Source organism: Balaenoptera ricei, chromosome 8, assembly GCF_028023285.1.
Source record: "Balaenoptera ricei isolate mBalRic1 chromosome 8, mBalRic1.hap2, whole genome shotgun sequence".
Taxonomy (NCBI): Eukaryota; Metazoa; Chordata; class Mammalia; order Artiodactyla; family Balaenopteridae; genus Balaenoptera; species Balaenoptera ricei.
The window spans coordinates 60,282,162-60,289,482 of NC_082646.1; positions in this window are offsets into that span (position 1 = coordinate 60,282,162).

Below are 7,321 nucleotides of genomic sequence, written 5' to 3' on the forward strand. Positions count from 1 at the left end.
AATCAGTTTATGTTGTGTCCTCGGGTTATGTCATTCTTTCAAAGGTTGTGCCCTGCCCCCTTCCCTCCTGTTTCAGTCCTGTGAGTACTTCTAGCAAATCTCTGAATCTAGGGCTGAATCTGAATCTTGGGAACGCTCAACCAAATACAATATATAAAGTTTTAATACATGTAAAATAATAATACTATGTATTGTTAGTGGACACATGTGTGAAGAAAATGCAAAGGAATAAGAAACAGCAAATTCAGGATCATAGTCACTTCTGGGAGTGCAGGAAGTAGGGTGTGATTAAGAAAACCCAACGGACTTCAATTGTATTGGTAACATATATTTTTTAAAGGTGGCAGTGGGTTCATGGGTGTTCACTTTATTATTCTTTAAACCTTATTATTTGTCTAAAATATTTCATTTTTAAAGATTGCTTCATACAAAGTCCTAGGGTTTTTCACCAGACCTCTCCAAGCACACAATCACCAACTTGGATCACCAAGTCAATTTTAGAAAAATATCTAAAGCTAATGCCAAGTCTCTCTCAGTTCTTCTTTGCTGGTCTCAGTCTAATGCCTGAGGCAGTGAAGTTTAGTAGCAATCTCTATATTTGGACGTGAAGCGATCTTGACTCCAATCCTCACTTCCCACTTCCTAGTTGAGTAAGCTTGGCAAGTTGTTTAACTTCTGTGCCTCAGGTTCCTCATCTGTAAAGAGGGCACCCTTGGCCCCACTCCTCATCCATGGCTCAGATCAAATACATTTCATTTCCTGTATAAGGACCTTCCAGGCCTCCATGCTAAACAGTTATTCCTCTTCTGGCCTCCACAGCACTTTGTACAGATGGCTTCTGATGACTTTTCTGAGTTTGCCACTTCATCGGCCACTCTGATTAATCTGATGGAGATGGAACCAAATCTATTCTAATGGTCTCATACAGCATTTAATTAAGGATACTATCCAAGTATACATCCAAGCAACAGGATGAGACCAATCTGCAGATTGACCTCAACCACAACCAAGGGCCTGGACCCAACCAGCTGGAAAAACAACAACCGAAAAACCAACCATAAGCCATTAAGATCTATCTTGGAAAGCCAGGTGGTATTCTCTAGTTTATGCATTGACCTTAGTACCCCGCCTGAGGCATTAATCCAAGTACAGCAGGTTATATTAGCCATTGCAGACTTTACCTTGGCCCACAAGGAAGTCAAGAACAATTCTATCATTCATAACCACAGTGGCCAGTGAGTTGAAGTTCACCTGAATGCCTTCCAGGGCTGAGGTATATTATTGATGGCTTCAGCTAAAGTCGGGAATGAATTTCATATCAACATTTCTAATAGGATGACTCTCAAGATAGGGATAACCTCCTGCAGAAGTGCATAAATGAGTAGGTCACCCCTCCAGGAAGCTCCCCTGTGTAACCAAGGGTAGCCTCACATTGGAGCCATCTCCACAGTCATCTGAAGGCTACATGATCTGCTGGTGGTGCTTCCTTAAACGCTTGAAGGTTGATCATGACCCTCCCTATGGTGCAAGATACCATGTTTTCAGGGAGGAAGGCAAGTTAATGGCTGGCTTCCACAAAGGAAGTATAGTCCTGGGGACATATATGATGTCCCTGTTTACAATTGCTGGGGCCTCCCAAGTGGGATCTACATCACTCAGGGGACACAGATTGACAATGTCCCTAATGTAACCTCCTGCCCACCTGGTAGGCCTCAGAGTTCCCAGTTCATTTATTTATTTATTTATTTAATTTTATTTATTTTTGGCTGCATTGGGTCTTCATTGCTGCATGAGGGCTTTCTCTAGTTGTGGCGAGCAGGGGCTACTCTTCGTTGCGGAGCACGGGCTCTAGGCACGCAGGCTTCAGTAGTTGTGGCTCGCGGGCCCTAGAGCACGTGGGCTTCAGCAGTTGTGGCGCACGGGCTCAGTAGTCACAGCTTGCGGGCTCTAGAGCGCAGGTTCAGTAGTTGTGGCACACGGGCTTAGTTGCTCCATGGCATGTGGGATCTTTCCAGACCAGGGATCGAACCTGTGTCCCCTGCACTGGCAGGCAGATTCTTAACCACCAGGGAAGTCCCTCCCAGTTCATTTAGAATCATTGAAACCAGTCCTTATTTTTGGAAAGACTGCCTGACAAGTTAGTCCAACCTATCCCATGCATCCACGCCACAAGTCAGGTAGCATCTGTCCATTCCACAGGACGACTGAGCAATAGCTACAAGAATGACGATGAGGGACACATGTCTAGAGCCTGTGACATGTGTTTTTCACGAGACTATAGGAGCTGAAAGTACACCTGATGTTTCTGATAAGACTTCTCAGTAGGTTAAAAGGAATGGTTAAAAGGAATCAAACCGTGGTGAGAGCCATCTTGTGGGGGATAGCAAACCTAGCAGTTAGTTGAGTTTTAAGGAGCTTGCAGTAGTTTGAGATAGTTGTACTAGGCCATTTTCCTTTGAGGGGAAGGCTCCAGGGTTGACTCTTTTTCCAAATGTTATGATCTAGGACTATGTCAAAGCAACAAGAGAATCCAGGTGGCTGAACCAGAATTAAATGTGAAGACTCTAGGCCTCCTTCTGGCTTAGCTGTCACCCGGGGGATGTAGCAACTAGGCTGGCCTGCAAATGCTATTAGGGCAAAGAAACATCATGCCCAACAATGGTCAGGGCATATACTAAATTTTCAAAATAAACCTGTACAACAATCCCCAACCCTTCTCATTCTGATCATTACTCAGTAAACAGCTGTGATAGTTAATTGTATGTGTCAGCTTGCCTGGGACAGATATTTTGTGTCAACTTAACTGGGATAGTCCCCAGATATTTGGTTAGGCGTTATTCTAGGTATGTCTGAGGGTATTTCTGGAAGAGATTCCTATTTGAATCAGTAGACTCAGTAAAGCAGACTGCCCTCCCCGATGTAGGTGGGCCTTATCCAATCTGTTGGAGGCCTGAATAGAACAAAAGTCGGGGTAAGGGAGAATTTACTATCTCTGCCTGATTGCTTTCAAGCTAGGACATCAGTCTTCTGCTTCTGGAATGGAGCTTACACCATTGGTTCTCCTGGTTCTCAGGCCTTTGAATTCATACTGGAACTACACCAGCAGCTCTCCTGGGTCTCCAGCTTACAGACAGAAGATCATGGGACTTCTCAGCCTCCATAATCATGTGAGCCAATTCCTTATAATACATCTCTTTATATATACACAAACATATCCTATTAGTTCTGTTTCTCTGGAGAACCCTAATACAGCAGTAAAGAGGAAGCAATTGATCTAGGGACAGCCACATTCAGGGACCACACTGCCTTACCAAGATGTATTGACTAGAATGAGATGAGAGGTAGAATCGGAAATGTTTTGAGTACATTTTTTGAGTAGGCTGGTCCAACACTCAACAACACTATATGCTTGTGGATGAAAGAGTGGAAGGTCCATCAAATACCTTGACTATTAGCCCACTATTGGGTGACTTTTGCAATAAAAGTTGTACCATTGTCAGACTGCATATAGACAAGAAAAACATAAGGCAGTTTGGTTTCAAGACCAAAAATAGTGTGGTTGGAGTTGGTGGATTGGACTAGAACAACACCATAACCTGAAAAAGTGTCAAGAGTGGTGAGGCACTACTGGTAATCAGCCAGGAGTGGGTGGAGGCCATGCCCTGTGCTAGGTAGCCTCACTCATGGCTAGACAAACAGGAGTCACAAGTGTGGTATGCAGTGGTAGCCTCTGCCTCAGAAGCATAAGCCATTTAACTTTGTGCCAAGGCTGTGATGGTACATTTAATGCCATGTTTGGTGTGATGATGGATCCATTGGCAGCTTGATTGTAGTTGGCCCCCACTGAATAGGCCCCCACATAAATGACCCAGACAGTTCAATTAATAGCTGTAATTCATTTCTATTTTGGGGCCCCAAAGAAGAGTATCTTTGACAGTCTGTAATCTTCCAAGTGACACACCAGAAGACCAGGCCTTTGGCAATAGCCAAGAGTCAGTGAAAATATAACCTGTCTGGTCCCCAGTAATATTGTTTAGGGTTAAGAGTGACAGTTTTCAATTCAGCCCTTTGTGCTGATCAAGCCCTTACTGTAGTCAGTCTTCCAGAATTGTCACTGGACACCAACAGCTTTCAACTTAACTGGACCATCAGTGAAATCAGGCCCAGGAATTTGATTGGAGAAATCCCTTTGGATCAAAGACCCCAGTGAGTCAGTAGCTTTACTTCAGGTAGCCAGGTGGGGACTACACTTCCTCCGAGGGAGTAGCTGTCAGTTTTTCATGTAAAACTAAGACGGTGAGGCTGGCTGCATCCCAGAACATGCCATTTCCTCTTGACTAGGGGACTGCTGGGCTCCTTTTGTGTGTGTGTGTGTTGGGTCTTCATTGCTGTGCGTGGGCTTCTCACTGCGGTGGCTTCTCTGTTGCAGAGCACAGGCTCTAGGCGTGTGGGCTTCAGTAGTTGTGGCATGCAGCTCAGTAGTTGTGGCTCGTGGGCTCTAGGGCACAGGCTCAGCAGTTGCAGCGCACGGGCTTAGTTGCTCCGCGGCATGTGGGATCTTCCCAGACCAGGGCTCGATCACGTGTTCCCTGCACTGGCAGGCGGATTCTCAACCACTGCGCCACCCGGGAAGCCCCTGGGCTCCTTTTTGTTAGTTGTCAACTCTGAGTTAATATGGCCCAAAATGGGGATGTTAGGCCAGAGTTATGAGGCTTCTATGGGTCAGGTGTTTAGTTTCAGCAGTAGCTCTGTAGTAGCCTAACAGCTGTCCACCTTTTTAAAAGGAGGTACTTGGTGCCTGCAAAGTACACTGCTGTACTGGGAAATGGCCTGAGTACTCCAGCAGTCACCAGGTTTTCAACTAAATCTGTGGCTTTCATCTTTCCTCTTAGAATTCTATATTATTTTTGTTAGACTACCCAAGAGGAGACAGGGGTCCCTTCTCTCTATGCAGTAGTAGCCCCAGAATGGGAGACTTAAGAGCATTCACAGTTTAATCAAATATCCAATTGCTCTCAATAACACATTGATGTGAAATCCATAAAACATTAGTACATTGAATCCGTTTAGAGGCTCCCTCTACGGGTCATTTTGATTTTTCCTTTCCCATTGCAAACTGCGTCCAAACCTCACCAGTTGAATTCAGGTACTTTCCCCCGATCACGGGAACCCAAACCAAGTAGTTTAAAATAGGTATGTTGCAGGTCACAGCCACAGCCACCAAGAGACTCTGCTCTCTCCCAGCCAAGAGTGTGGGGACATCACAGGAGTGGGAGAGGCTAACCTACAGGGGGAAGGCTGGGTCCGGGAGAACTTCGCTCCTGACTCCTCCTCCAGGGTCAGTGCTGCCTCTTCCCTTGTGTACCTCTTGGCTCCGATAAGCACCTGCAGCTCAGGGACTGTTATTTTGGGGTTTTTTGCCCCCCTGCACACCACTGTGCATCTGCCTCACAGTCCTTGGCACTTTTGACCATTCCTGTGCCCAGGGCTCCCTGTCCCCATGGGGCGAAGTAGGATGGTGACTTAGATACTTATATTCAACAGAACTAGAAAAGAGGAATCCCTCCCCTCCTCAAAGATCCCCCAGCATACACAGCTTCTTTCCTTAAAGTAGGAGAGGGAGCAAGAGCGATCAGGTCATGTACTACGTTTGCTTCAAGTGGTTACCTGCTTGGACTCCTAATATTTTGGGTCCACTCAAAGCTCTACATCCTTATTGCTGACACCACTTATTTCACCTTTGGAGAAGCTTTTACTCATCAGCCAGCCATACTGCCTTCAGCTGGGGCCACAGGCTTGCTGCCTCACTGTCGAAACATCCTTTCCTCCTCCTGCCCCAGAGAGAATGAGCAACAACCTAAGTACCAGGTGGACAATGTGTTTCAATCCTACCTCTCACTGCTCAGCCTCAAAACATTCATTAACACATAGGACAACTAGGGACCCTTATTCCTCTCCTCGCTCAGCAACATGTGCTACCAGACCCCAGGTTATCTTCTCATATCCTCACCTGGCCCAAGACCTTTCTCTTCTGGAAAGCCTTGTCTGTCAGGATCCCATCCTTGTTACCAAACTGTCAAGAGTAGCCTATGAAGGGTCTCAAATCTTATCCTATTTGCAAACTAACAAGTTAACCTATTATTTTTTCATGGATACTGGCAGATGACATGAGACTCCTGGATCAAAGAACTTTATTACTTATAGTGCAGCAAGCAGCAATGCCAGTTCCCCCTCCCCCCTCCCCCAACAAAAGTGACGCAGATAGGCCTTGATGGATGCCTACACGTGCAGTGGGTTGTACATTGGGAAAAGAACCCTGAGCTTGGGGGAGTCAACACTTATAGTGAACAGTGGGCAAACTTGCTCCCAGGGAAGAGACACTACCTCCTCTCTCAAGATGGCTCACTATCAACAGAACACTGAGATACAGCCCAGGAAAACAGTGGTCAGGGTCTTGCATTCATACGAAGCAAGAACGTGCAGGGATGCTCAGGGCTCATGGCAGATTGCCTCTCCCAACACTTTCTCATTCTCCAGTGGGTCACCTTTGACAGCATTATAAACCAAATCCAGGGCACTAAGAGCCTGAATACTGATACTGAATACTATTCAATACTAATCAGCAGTTTCCCAGAGGAGTTTGTCAGTCACAGGGAAATCTCCCCCAAAGAGCCAAAGCTCCCTTACAGCAGCCAAGACCTACTGCAAAACATTTTGAGACCTTTACTGTTGTCTCTGAATGGATCTAAGGTTGGCACGATAAACTGCAGGAGGGGGCTGGCTGCCAGACAATCTAACCGCTGCCATCCCTCCTCACCCAAGCAAACCAGCCAAAGTTCTAACAATTCACCTGGTTTCTGTTCACAGAAGCAGGGAACTTCCCTCCTTTCATGCTTGTGTAGGTGTGTGTCTCTGTAACTGCTGTCTGAAAGGAAGAGGAATCTGCTGCCCGCCAGGGATGAATACTAGTGTCAGCAGTTATAATGGGGCAAATCCGAAGGTGACTGCCAGATTAGTCAGGAAGTCCTCCTGCTCAGAGGAAAGTGAGCACCAACCAGCACACCTTCTGAGCAACTGTCTTTGAACCTACTTCCCAGTACTAAGAGCCTACAACCACCTCCCTAATCCTCATTAGCAGGCAATAATATATTTAAAACATTATTCTGAGAAGGGGGTCATAGACAACACCAGACTGTCATAAAAGATCCATGGCATAAAAAGAGGTTAATTATCCTCATCAATTATTCTTGAATAATTGTGGATATCAGAGGAGTCACCTGAGCACATGTGCTTTCAGGCTGGATTAAGAATATTCTATTTA